A 13893-nucleotide genomic window follows, 5' to 3' on the forward strand; every position below is an offset into this window, starting at 1 on the left:
TGTCTGAATTGCCCAAATAAACACCTCCCTCACCACGGGGCTTTTAGAGTCATTTTCCAATGACAAGTTGACAGGACGCCATCTCCATGATGCACTGGAGCCCAGTGTGGCATGTTTCCTCCTGCACAGAGAGCCTCATCTCCTCACCCCACAAACTAGTCTGGAAACTAGGGGCTGGGGGGTTCTGAGTTGGCCAGGAGAAGCCAGATTGGGGTTGGGATCTGGAGGTGACACCTGTTTTCAGATCTTGTCACAGGGCAGGAGCAATTCGTAAAGTTCAGAACTGGTGCTCCTGAGGGGGCCCCAGTAAGTGTGGAGAGTGTGGGCCAGTATCATCCCACAGCCTGTGAGGAAAGACAAGCCCCTTCCTCATTACCCAGGCCTAACACCAGGCTCCATTTTACTTGGATACACTACAGAATAGGTGATGTAAACATTTATCCTCTTCCAGTTGTAGAGGCCAGGAGTCCAAAATCAAGGTGTCAGCACAGCTGGTTTCTTCTAAGGCTGTTGAGAGGGTCCTGTTACAGGCCCTTTCCCAGACTCCAATCCAGTCCAGTGAAAGTGAAAGCTTTAGTCACTCAGTCATGACCGAGTCTTTGCAACACCATGTCCCCATCGACTGTAGCTCGCCAGGCTCCTCTGTCCTTGGAATTCTCCAGGCAATACTGGAGTGGGTAACCATTCCCTTCTCCACGGGATCTTCCTGACCGAGGGATCAAACCTGTCTCTCATGTTTCCTGAATTGGCAGGCAGGTTCTTTACCATTAGTGCCACCTGTGAAGCCCCCAACTCTGGTGGTCGCCAGACTCTGGTGGTCGCTGGCAATCTTTGGCATCTTTTTTTTAATTTTAAGTCTTTATTGAGTTGATTACAATACTGTTTTGTGTGTTTTTTTGTAAAAGGTCTTAGTTTATTCTCTCTTTCATGAAAAATCTGCACAGTCACCACAGATACAGTCACTGCAGAATCTTGACTCCTTTTTTTTGCCAGCACCAACATTGGCCTTTGCAGTCCCCCTGACTTTCTTCATTCTATTCTTGAGTTCCTTTGGCTGTTTTCTTGAGGTCTTTTTCTTCTCATTTAGGCTATGTCTTGTAAGCCTGTGTTTGGTCTCTTTCTTCGCCTAATCCAAGGAGTCGTAAATTATTCCAAAGCCACCACCAAAATGGGTTCTCAGTCCAAATACTAAGATGACATCTGGTGTGGTCTGGTACATCCTAGCCAGTTTTTCCCAAATTTCTGTTTCAGGTACTGTTGCCTTTCCAGGAACATCTATGACCATTTGTTTCTGCTGAAGTAGTCGGTTGGTCATGCACTTCTGGTCCAGATAGTTACTGTGTCATTCACGATGGCAGCTGATCTTCAAGCAGCCAGGGAGGAAAAAAAACACAATACTGTTTTTTATGTTTTGTTTTTTTGTCCAAAGAGGCAGGCATGTGGGATCTTAGCTCCCCAATCAGGGATCGAACCCACACCCTCTTCATTAGGAGGCAAAATCTTAACCACTGGACCACCAGGGAAGTTTCTAATCTTTGGCATCTCTTGACTTGTAAATGTCTCTCTGCCTCCTTCACGCAGCCTTCTCCCTGTGTGTGTGTGTGTGTGTATGCGTGCATGTGTGTCCGAATTCCCCTTTTTATAAGATCACAGTCATGTTGGATTAGCACCCACTCTAATGACCTCATTTTAACTTGATTACCTCTGTGGACATGAATTTGAGCAAACTCCAGGAGATAGTGAAGGACAGGAAAGTCTGGCATGCTGTGGTGCATGGGGTCAGACACGAGTGAGTGACTGAACAACAACAACCTCTGTGCAGGTCTTGTCTTCAAGTACAGTCACATCCTGAGGCCCTAGGGGCCAGGACATCAACATGTGAATTTGGCAGGGAAGAGTTCACAGTTTTCGAAGATAGACAGATTTTTCAGGAACGCAACTTCTGGGAGAATTGAGGGAAATGGCTTGTCATTTAGTCCAGAACCTTACAAAGAGTTGTTCACCATTTCTGTGAACAGACCTGCAGGGTCTAAACATCCCCCCTGCTGCTTCTGCCTCAGATGAGCTGTCTCAATAGGCCCACGCGTCTGAGCATTTCATCTTGTGCTCAGTGTAACCAGGACTGGTGCCCCAGCATTCACAGGCTGAGTTAGTATTTATCAGACATTATTGGCTTTTTATGTCTTCTGTTTGTATCTGATAGAGCATCATATGGCTGGGCTGCTGTTTTGTTGTTGTTGTTTTTTTAACTGTATGTTAAGTCATAATGGGCTTCCCAGGTGTCACTAGTGGTAAAGAACCTGCCTACCAATGCAGGAGACGCAAGAGACACGGGTTTGATTCCTTGGTCAGGAAGAGCCCCTGGAGAAGGAAATGGCAACCCATGGTATTCTTGCCTGGAAAATCCCTTGGACAGAGGAGCCTGGCAGGCTACAATCCATGGGATCGCAAAGAGTCAGACACCAGTGAAGCGATGGAGCACACAAGTCATATTAGCCCTGATTTTTATTTCTGGAGACAAAAGAGAGGTGGAAGAAAAGACTTGTTATAAAAAGAATCTGCAGGGACTTCCCTGGCAGTCCAGTGGTTAAGATCCCATATTACAAATGTAGGAGGTGCTCATTCTAACCCTGGGTGGGGAACTAAGATCCAGCATGCTGCGCAGTGTGGCGCAAAAAAAAAAAAAGAATCTGGGACACTTAGGTTGTTTCCGCCTTTTGGCTTCTGTGAGTCATGCTGCTCTGAAGATGAGTGTGCCTGGATGTCTCTGCACACCTGTTTTCTACTCTCCTGAATGTATACCTGGGAGTGAAATTCCTGGCTCCTATGGTAATTCTAGACATTTAACTTTTGAGGAACTGCCAGGCTGTTTTCCATCGTGGCTGCCCCATCTTAACGTTCCCAGCAGCCCTGCATGAGAGTTCCAAGTGTGTCTCCATCTTCACCACTTGTTTTCTGAGTGTGTTTCTTGTTTTAAATAATAGCCGTTCTAATGGGTGTGTTCGGGCTTCCTGGGTGGCTTAGTGGTGAAGTATCTGCCTGCCAATGCAGGAGCCACAGAAGATGGGAATTCGATCTCTGGGTGGGGAAGGTCCCCTGGAGAAGGAAATGGGAACCCCCTCCAGTATTCTTGCCTGGAGAATTCCATGGACAGAAGGCCCTGGCGGGCTACAGTCCAGTGGGTAGCAAAGAGTTGGACACAGTTGAAGTGACTGACCACCACCACCAATGAGTGTGTTAGTAGTGTGGGTAAGCAAATTGTGGTCCGGCCATACAGTGGAATGTTGTTGTTGGTTGTTGTTTAATCGCTCAGTTATATTCTTTTTCATTATGGTTTATCACAGGATATTGAATATAGTTCCCTGTGCTATACAGTAGAACCTTGTAGTTTATCCGTCTTATATATACAAATTTGCATCTGCTAATCCCAGATTCCCAATCCTTCCCTCCCTCGTCCCTCTCCCCCTTGGCAACCATAAGTCTGTTCTCTATGTCTGTGAATCTATTTCTGTTATATAGATACATTCGTATCATATTTTAGATTCCATATATAAGTGGTATCATATGATATTTTTGTTTTTGTCTGACTTAAAACAATAATGTCTAGGTCCACCTATATTGCTGCAAATGGCATTATTTCATGCTTTCACTGGCATTATTCATTCTTTTTATGGCTGAGTAATATTCCATTGTATATATGTACCACACCTTTATCCATTCCTCTGTTGATGGACATTTAGGTTGATTGTATGTCATAGATACTGCATATAGTGTTGCTGTGAACACAGGTACATGTATAGGATGGCAAGATTTTTTAATTAAACTTTCTATTTTTTATTGGGGTATAGCTGATTAACAATGTTTTGATAGTTTCAGGTAAACAGCAAAAGGACTCAGCCATATATATAAAGGTAATCATGCATGCATGCTAAGTCACTTCAGTTGTGTCTGACTCTGTGACTCTATGGACCGTTGCCCACCGGGCTTCTCTGTCCATGGGATTTTCCAGGCAAGAATACTGGAGTGGGTTGCCATGCCCTCCTACATTCTCCCCCAAACTCCCCTCCTGTTCAGGCTGCCATATAACATTGAGCAGAGTTCCCTGTGCTATACAGTAGGTCTTTGTTGGTTATCCACTTTAAATATAGCAGTGTGCACCTGTCCATAGGAAGGCAAATTTTTGTGTTACATATATTTTGCCACGATTTAAAAAAAAATGTTTTAAAGGTCAGGGTGGGGGCTGTTGGGTGTCATAGGAATGAGATCCACTGCAGTAGGCTTGGGAGACAGACTTGGAATCCAACCTACCTGTCTGCCCATAGGAGTTAATAGTTCCTGTCTGTTTTGGCTTTGTTAACTGAGAATAGGACAGTATTTGCCATAGAGGGTCTTTGCCAAGATTAAATTAGTTAATAGACATAAAGCTCCTGGAAAATGTTAAGTGCTCAATAAATGTTAACAGGCACTGGGAGGCCTACAGGAATAGGGCCTAAGGTACTCATGCTCTCCAGGAGACCCATAAAATGTTTTCTGAGGCCCAGAGAGAAAGAGGGCAGAAATGATCAGCTCCAAAAATGCAAAGAGAAAACTGCAAAATCAGAATGAATACCTTATCACATGTCTCCACATTTACAAAAATGTGTCAGCTCCATCAGCCGCTAAATTCTGTATTCATAAAGATTTCATTACATTTCAAAACAGCTCCTAGGTTAAATTTTCTCACTTTGCAGGAATTCCCCAGCCTGCACAATGATTGCCAGTCTCAAATTTGCACACATTCCTCTTTGTTAAATATTTTCACATGCAATGCTCTGAAAAGGACTTTTGAGTTTTTAAAAACACAGGCACAGAGTTGTCAGTTCCTGGGAAAATGGTGCTTTTTCACTGGTTTGCAGATCGAGGGGCAGGGTCTCCACTGAGACCTCCCAGTGCTGCCCCTCCCCCATCCTCCAGAGATTAACCCATCCCTCCCTCATTGGTCACAAGATCACAGGATGGTGAGGCTGGTGGGTTCACATCCCAGGCTCTTCTTCTTTTGTCAGCTGTGTGTCCTTGGGAAAGTGACTTACCCTCTCTGGAGCTCTCAGAGTTCTCATTTCTCAAATGGGCATGATGCCTCCACCCCAGGTTGCTGGGCAGATTCTGTTGGGTGACTGTGTCAGGTCTAGCCTTATGAGCCAGAGGCCTCATTGGCTCAGCAAGATGCCAGTTTCTCAGCATCTCCTCTTCCCAGAGTACTGCGCTGATTTTTTGGTGTAGGGGGGTGGTGGGCCTTGGCATGCAGCTTGTGGGAATCTTAGTTCCCTGACCAGGGATCAAACCTGGGGCCTCAGCAATGAGTGTGCCGAGTTCTAAACACTCATTACCAGGGGATTCCCAGGACTGCACTGATTTTACAGTTTGAGAGTTTCACATAATACCTGCAAGAGAATTAGGTGTATGTTTCCTCTGGCTGCCATAACAAATTCACATAAACCTCTCACCTCAAAGCCTGGAGGCCTGAAGTCCTTCAATTCAAGGTGCCTGCAGGGCTGTTTCTTTCCAAGGCACTAGGAGAGCGATCTGATGATCTGATTCCCTGCTTTTTCCAGCTTCTCCAAGATGCCCACATTCCTTGCCTCCTGGCCCCTTCCTCCAGCTTCAGAGCCAGGAACACAACATATTTCTCATCCTTTTTCCACAGTAACATCTCCCTCTATTAGGGGACAGTTTCCGAAATCACGAGCCTTGGCCAGGCCTGCTTGCCTGAATTGCCGCGCAACAGTAGGTCCTGAAAAGCAAAGTGATGCTGCCTCTGAAAACTAACCAGAAGAGTTCGAGAGGGGCCAAAAGGAGAGAGGAGATGCCAGCCTGTAATATGTCCTATCAACCTCCCATAATCCTTCATGCTTGAATCCATCTTGAACAAGAGATGCGCACACCACCCGGGAGAACGGGGTGTGTGTGTGCGCGCGTGCGCGCGCTCAGTTGCTCAGTCGTATACAACTCTTTGTGACCCCCTGGACTGTAGCCCACCAGGCTCCTCTGTTAAGAGAATTTTCCAGGCAAGAATACTGGTGTGAGTTGCCAATTCCTCCTCCAGAGGATCTTCCCGATTCAGGGATCGAACCCGAGTCTCTTTCGTTTCCTGCATTGGCAGGTGGATTCTTTACCACCGAGCTACCAGAGAAGCCCTAAGCCTGGTTACTCAGACTAAATATGGGCCAAGCAAGATGACTGGCCAGAGGCAACTCAGAAACCAACCTCATTACCATTAACCCTGAGCCTTTGAGCCATGCACGGGGTAGAGCAGTTCTCCTGGGTTCCTTTATTTGCTGCTTTCCGCTCGGGCGCCCCCTTCCCAACAAAGTCTCTTGCTTTGTCAGCCCTTGTGTCTCCTCAGACAATTCATTTCTGAATGTTAGACAAGCGCCCACTCTCGGGCCCTGGTAGGGTCTCCCTCCCTTCCTGGTACATGATCACAGTCAGGAAGGGATCTCTGATGTGGACCTCTTTGGTGGAGGTGGGGGTGGGGCGCGTTATTTTGCCTGTCCCACTGGGATGTGACCGAATCTGTGTTGGGGGCGGGGTTTCACAGGCGTGAGTACTGACCAAGGAAGTGAGACAGTGGCTACCTGTGGCCACAGGCTTGTGGCCTGATGGCTCAGATGGTAAAGAATCTGCTGGTGATGTGGGAGACCCAGGTTTGATTCCTGTTTCAGGAAGATCCCTGGCAGAGGAAAGGGCAACCCACTCCAGTATTCTTGCCTGGAGAGCCCCATGAAGAGAAGAGCCTGGTGGTCTACGGCCATAGGGTCACAAAGAGACATGACAAAACGCAAGAGAAAGCTGCCTGGCACTGACCCTGGGGTGATTAGGGCAGGGCGATAGTGACGCTGAGTGTGAGAGGAGCGAGTTGGGACGTGAGCTCTAAATTGGCTGGTTTGCATGTGAAAGGCACCCTAGGGCGACTTGTTTTCTGTCTCTGGGAATTAGCTGGCCCTGGGAGGGGCTGAAGCCCCAGATGTCAAAGCATCAGAAACAAGAAAATAAAGACGTGGTTAATACACCCATGTCTAACTAATACACCCAGAACGTGGTTGTTGTTGTTCAGTCACTAAGTCATGTCCAACTCTCTGTGACCCCATGGACTGCAGCATACCAGGCTTCCCTGTCCTTCACTGTCTCCCAGAGTTTGCTCAAACTCATGTTCACTGAGTCGATGATGCCATCCAACCAACTCATTCTCTGTCGTCCCCTTTTCCTCCTGCCTTCAATCTTCCCCAGCTTCAGGGTCCTTTCAAATGAGTCAGCTCTTCACGTCAGGTGGTCAAAGTATTGGAGCTTCAGCTTCAGCATCAGTCCTTCCAATGAATAGTCAGGGTTGATGTTCTTTAGGATTGACTAGTCTGATCTCCTTGGAGAAGGCAATGGCACCCCACTCCAGTACTCTTGCCTGGAAAATCCCATGGGTGGAGGAGCCTGGTAGGCTGCAGACCCATGGGGTCGCTAGGAGTCGGACACGACTGAGCGACTTCACTTTCACTTTTCCCTTTCATGCACTGGAGAAGGAAATGGCAACCCACTCCAGTGTTCTTGCCTGGAGAATCCCAGGGACGGTGGAGCCTGGTGGGCTGCCGGCTATGGGGTCGCACAGAGTCGGACACGACTGAAGCGACTTAGCAGTAGCAGCAGTAGCAGCAGTAGCAGCAGTCTGATCTCCTTACTGTCTAAGGGACTCGCAAGAGTCTTCTCCAGCACCACATTTTGAAAGTATTCATTCTTCGGTCCTTAGCCTTCTTCATGGTCGAACTCTCACATCCATACATAACTACCGGGAAAACCATAGCTTTGACTGTATAGACCTTTGTCATCAGAGTGATGTCTCTCTTTTTTAATATGCTGTCTAGGTTTGTCATAGCTTTTCTTCCAAGGAGCCAGCATGGTAGACAGAGAGTAAATTCTTATCAAATCTATGGAGAGGAGAAAGAGAGAAAGGACACAATAGTCCTGTATCTTATGCACTTCCCTGGTGGTCCAGTGGTTTAGACTCTCTGTCTTCCAATGCAGGGGGTGTGGGTTCAATCCCTGGTTAAGCTGAGATCCCACATGCCTCACAGGCAAGAAATCAAAACATAAAACAAAGAAATATTGTAACAAATTTAATAAAGACTTTAAAAATGGTCCACATAAAAAAAAATCTTAAAATCCTCTGTCTTCATGTTTTCATTCCCGGTCTGGCCTTTTGGGTCTTCTGGGGCCTGGCAGAATTCTCCTAGCTTAGAATGCCTGACTGGGACACCAAACCTTATAGTGTCTTCAATCAACACCAGGTGGCAGACCGTCTCCACTGAGACTGAGAGGGAACACTGGAATGTTTGGACATGTACAGTAGTAAGGCCTCTGCTATTCCTGAGGAAGGTCCAAGGAACACCTCTAGCAAGAGTTACCTGGGGGTGGAGGGATGGGCTTACTTATTTTTTAGTCACACCACCATGGTGGCTTGTGGGATCTTAGTTCCCTGACTGGGGAGAACCTGGGCCATGGCAGCAAAAGCGCTGAGTTCTAACCACTGGACCTCTGGGGAATTCCCAGGGAGGGGCTTATTTAAAATGCAGGTTCCCAGGCCCAACTGACCCGTTGATCTGATTCAAGCCCTCCCTCCATTCTCCCCTGGGAGGCTGACTGTTGAGAATTGAATTCCAGGGGCTCCTCACCATGGTCCTGTCAGAGAGGCCCCCGTGAGGGCTGGGTGACTTATGTGAGACCAAGCCAGGCTGGAGAATGTTATCCCAGCTCTACCCTTTGCCACCTGGATGACCTGGAACCAGTTACCTCGAACACCTGAGTTTTTTCTCGTTTTCTTTTTTTTTTGGCCATGCCACGCAGCATGTAAGATCCTCCCCAACCAGAGATCAAACCTGTGCCCCCTGCATTGGGAGCACAGAGTCTTAACCACTGAATCTCCAGGGAAGGCCCTGAGTTTTCTCCTTGTAAAACGGACTGGGGGATTTCTGAGGATGCAAGGAGCTGATGCATTTAAAGTGCTTTGCAGGCTTCCCTGGTGGCTCAGTGGTAAAGAATCTGCCTGCCAGTGCAGGAGACATGGGTTTGATCCTTGACCTGGGAAGATCCCACGTGCCTCGGAGCAACTAAGCCCTTGCGCCACAACTATTGAGCCCGTGCTCTAGAGCCCGGGAGAAGAAACTACAGAAGCCAACGCTCTACAGCCTGTGCTCCACAACAAGAGAAGCCACCGCAATGAGAAGCCCGTGCACCACAACTAAAGAGTAGCCCCCACTCACCACAACTAGGGAAAAGCCTGTGCATTAACCAAGGCCCAGCACAGTCAAAAATAAATAAAATTATTATTATTATTTTCTTTTATTAGGTTGTACCAGGTCTTAGTATGTATATGCAAACTCTTAGCTGTGGCATGTGGGATCTGGTTCCCTGACCAGGGATTGAACCCGGCCCCCTGCATTGGGAGCTCGGAGTCTTAGTGACTGAACCACCAGGGAAGTCTCTAAAATAAAAGCATTTTTTTTAATAGTCAAAAATAAAGTGCTTTGCACAGGACCCAGCATCTGTGGGTGCTTAGCCAGTGATTGTGGTTGCAGTCCATTCTTCTAGAAGAGCCAGGTCTAAATCGGGGCCTTCTTCCACCTCCTTGCAGTCTTGGGGAGGGGGTTGGATCCGTGCCCACCACAGCTGTGATCTATAACCTTGTGTTAGCAGGTTTTCAAACAAGGGGCCCTGTTCAGGTGTCTCAAAACCGCACGCTGAGGGGTTAAGTGCCAGCAGTCGCCGATGATACCTCGCGGCTGCCTCCAATCCCACAGTCGGGCCCACCTCGTGCCAGCCAGCCGTGAAACTGCCGGGCACCCCACATAGCCAGCCACAGAAACTTCGCACTGGGCCCCCATGGGGAGGCGCATAAAACACACTGAAGCTTACCCTGCCGGCCCTGGCGGACCGAATGTTTACAGAAATGAGACCCAGCAGGGCAAGTTTCACAGGCAGCCCAGAAAAAGTCTTCTCGCCCCCTGTCCCTGGGAAAACAGGGCACAGAGTGAAATGCAGTCTGTTAGGTCAAGGCCCACACCCCCAGCAAGACAAGATGGGTGACCTGGGCTCGACATAGTTGCTCAGTCGTGTTAGACTCTGCAACCCCATGGACTGTAGCCTGCCAGGTTCCTCTGTCCATGGGATTTCCCAGGCAAAAATATTGGAGTGGGTTGCCATTTCCTTCTCCAGGGGATCTTCTGTACGCAGGGATGGAACCTGGGTCTCCTGGCACTGGCAGGCGGATTCTTTACCACTGAGTCACCAGGGAAGCCGGAGAGAGCTCCTCTGTTTAGCAGCGGCTTCCACGACATTTCCTGTGTGCCAGGCTCTGTGCTAGGGACACAGCTGTGACCATGACCGAGACAGATCTGCTCAGTGGAGCCCATGGGGAGTGTTTCAAGCAGGAGGTGGAATGAGCCTGGCTTCCTGAAGGAGCTGACTGGAAGGACATCCCAGGAGAGGGAACAGAATGTGCAGGAGCCCCTGGGAAGGAATGGGTGCAGCAATCTGGGAGGAACCCAGCAAGCAGGAATGTGGGTGACTTGGATTCAGAGTGAGGAGGGTTCAGAGTGAGAGGGTTCACTGTGAGGTCCCAGTGGGGTCAGGGATCAGGCCACCAGACACAGGCGATTTGGGGGCCCTGGGGGTGGGGATGGCAGGCTTCAGCAGTTGAGGGGATCCTCAGGCTCCTAGTAGGGATAAAGGTGTCTGTTATCCCAGAAAGGCAAGCACTTTCTGTCTCCAGGGAACTAGCAGCAGCCAGTCCTGGGGAAGGGGCAAGCCAAGGTGGGCTCATGGCCAAGTTATCTGGACAAAGATAATAGCAGGGGGAACCCCCTGCAGACTGCAGGCATGAGGTCCCCCCACCCCCACTCCAAAGACCTGAATGTAGGCGATAAGAGCATGCTGGCTAGCAGAGCTGATAAGGTTGGTAGCTCATGCCCAACCTGGACTGAGTCACAGCTGCAGGCTAATGAGGGAGGCAGCTAATTCATGGAAGAGGAGTTGGGGCAGGGGGGAGCAGGAAGAATGGGAGAGAGAGAAAAAAGGATGGAGAGATGAAGAAGGAACAGAACTGCAGAGAAACAGAAACAGACTCAGAAGGAAAAAGAGACAGCAATGCACAGAGAAGACATACTGAGACGCAGAGAGAGACACTCACGGACCCAGATAGAGACAAAAGACACAGAGGGACCCGGAGACGCAAAGATATTGAACCTCAGGGGCTGCTGCGACCCCTGCCCCCCCCACCCCGTGGCCACTGGATGGTGCCAGAGAGCCACACTCTGCCCCACGGTTGTCCCTACCTGGGCTCTCGGCAAGCCCCAGTCCCTTTCTCTCTGCCTGCGTTTCCCTTACTGGTCCACTGCCACATTAGCGGGAGGCCCGACCCCAGGGTGGAGATGGAGATGAAAGCTGGAGCAGGGTTTTGCAGGAATCAAGGATGTCTAGAGTCCCTGTAACCTTGCCACCCCCACGCCAAAGCCCTGTGCATGTCTCCTGTGCATAGCACTGCTTGTCTTGGGGTGTGTTTTCATTGGTCTGGGTGTGTGTGCACAAGTGTTTTGAAATGGGTGTGTCTGGTTTTATCTTGGGAGTGTGTATCTAGCCAGTCTCAGTCTCATTTTGTCTCAAGGTGTGTAGTGTGTGTGTGTAAGTGCATGTGTCAGAGGCTGGGGGGTGTCTCTGTGTGTCTGATATTTCCATGCACCCAGAAACTTGCCACACTCTCCTCTCCCCTCACCTTTCCCAGCATTTCTGCGTGGAGTCACCAAAGATTGGAGAACCAAAACATTCAGGAAAATTTCCTGGGATGCCAGAGGCAATGCTCTCTGGAGAGACAAGAACGGGTGTCCACAGAGGTGACTGAGCAAATTCTAGGTTCTGCTAAACCCAAGCACTTACTTTGTGCTGCTTTTCATGCTGTGGACTCAGTTTCCTCATCTGTATAATGGGTCTGATATTTATAGCAGCCTCATAGATTTGTTGTTCAGTGATTAAGTGAGTTAGGGTTTGTAAAGCTCTTTGAACACTGCCTGGCACACAGCCTAAGGACTCAGTAAGTTTCAGAAACCATCTCTTTGATCCTTATAACTACAAGCACATCCATTAACCCATGGGTCAGTGGGATCCCCTGAAAATTCTCCACTCACCACTAGGGATCTGAGGGTCATATTAAAGACTCAAATAAAGCTGTGTTGGCTCTTACTGCAGCACATTAAGTAAGATCTTTGGGATCTTCAATCTTTGTTGCATCATGTGGAATCTTCCATTGCAGCATGTGGGATCTAGTTCCCTGACAAGGGATCAAACCCCAGCCCTTGGCATTGGGAGAAACGAGTCTCAGCCACTGGACCACCAGGGAAGTCCTTAGAGTGTCTTTTTTTTTAACTTTTTAATCAAAGTATAGTTGATTTACAATGTTGTGTTAATTTCTGCAGTACAGTGAAGTGACTCAGTTATACATGTTTCTTTTTAATATTCTTTTCCATTATGGTTTATCCCAGGATATAGTTGAATATGGGCTTCCCAAGTGGCTCAGATGTAAAGAATCTGCCTGCCCAATTCGAGGAGATGTAGGACGCATGGGTTTGTTTCCTGGGGTGGAAGATCTCCTAGAGGAGGAAATGGCAACCCACTCCAGTATTCTTGCCTGGAAAATCCCATGGACAGAGGAGCCTGGGAGGCTACAGTCCGTGGAGTCCCAAAGGTCAGACATGACTTAGCAACTGAGCATGTTCATGCATAGTTGATTATGGTTCCCTATGCTACTCAGTAGAACCTTGTCACTTATCCATTCTCTATAATAACTTGCATCTGCTAATCCCAAACTCCCATTCCATCACTTCTGTATCCCCTCTCCCCACTTGGCAGCCATAGATCTGTGCTCTATGTCTGTGAGTCTGTTTCTATTTTGTAGATAGGTTCACTTGTGGCATAGTTTAGATTCCACATATAAGTGATGCCATGTGGTATTTGTCTTTGTCTGACTTACGTCACCACTTAGTATGGTGACGTACTAGGTCCATCTAGGTCCATCCATTGTCACTGCAAAATGGCATAATTTCATTCCTTTTATGGCTGAGTAGTATTCCACTGTATGCACTGGAGCTCTTATATGGAAAAATTCATTCACCAGTTCTTGTAAACATTATGTGGGCCAAAATAACCAAACAACAACAGAAACAACAGAAAAAACAGACTCAGCCCCTGGGCTTCCAGTTTGAGAGACCCTCTGATCCAAGGGGACAAGTCTCACCAAGAAATCTGTGTCACAAGAAGCTAAGTATTTGTGATTCTATAAGTTGGCCATGCCAAGTTCAGTGACTATGTCACAGGTTGGGGCAAGCTAGCACAGCATTCTCCCTCCCTATCTACCTGCAGTATTGGTGGGGTGCAGGCCCCCACCTACACACAGGGCTTCTGCCTGTGACCACCCATGTATTCCTCTCCCTGCCAAGACAGCCAGAGTGATGTGTTGATTGCCACTCAGGATCCTGGATCTAGGATTCTATTTTTTTGTCCACATGGTGCAGCTTGGGAGATCTGAGTTCCCCGACCAGGGATTGAACCCAGGCCCTGGCAGTGAAAATGTGAAGTTCTAACCACTGGACCGCCAGAGAATTCCCACTAGGATTCTAGAATGTTCGGGAAGAGGGGAGATTATTCTGGAGATCTAGAATGCCAGGCACTCTCAGATTCTGGGTGTCCACGATTTCAGAGATTCCACAATTCAGAGCTGCCCAGGTTCTAGAACTCAGGGATTCTCCAAGCTTGTCACTGCCCGCCTGGGTCTCCCATAATTGCCCATGACAGATAATACAGTGTCTTGAGGCAGAAACCATG

The 13893-nt window shown here is 48.3% G+C and overlaps 1 pseudogene; it reads right to left on the reverse strand.

The window, feature by feature from the left end:
• Positions 1-925: 925 nt before the first annotated feature.
• Positions 926-5689, reverse strand: LOC145510869 (small ribosomal subunit protein eS24 pseudogene; annotated as a pseudogene).
• Between the last annotated feature and the right edge of the window lie 8204 nt (positions 5690-13893).

The sequence above is a fragment of the Giraffa tippelskirchi genome, chromosome 6 (assembly GCF_054371585.1).
Source record: "Giraffa tippelskirchi isolate mGirTip1 chromosome 6, T2T-mGirTip1v1.2.pri, whole genome shotgun sequence".
Lineage (NCBI taxonomy): Eukaryota > Metazoa > Chordata > Mammalia > Artiodactyla > Giraffidae > Giraffa > Giraffa tippelskirchi.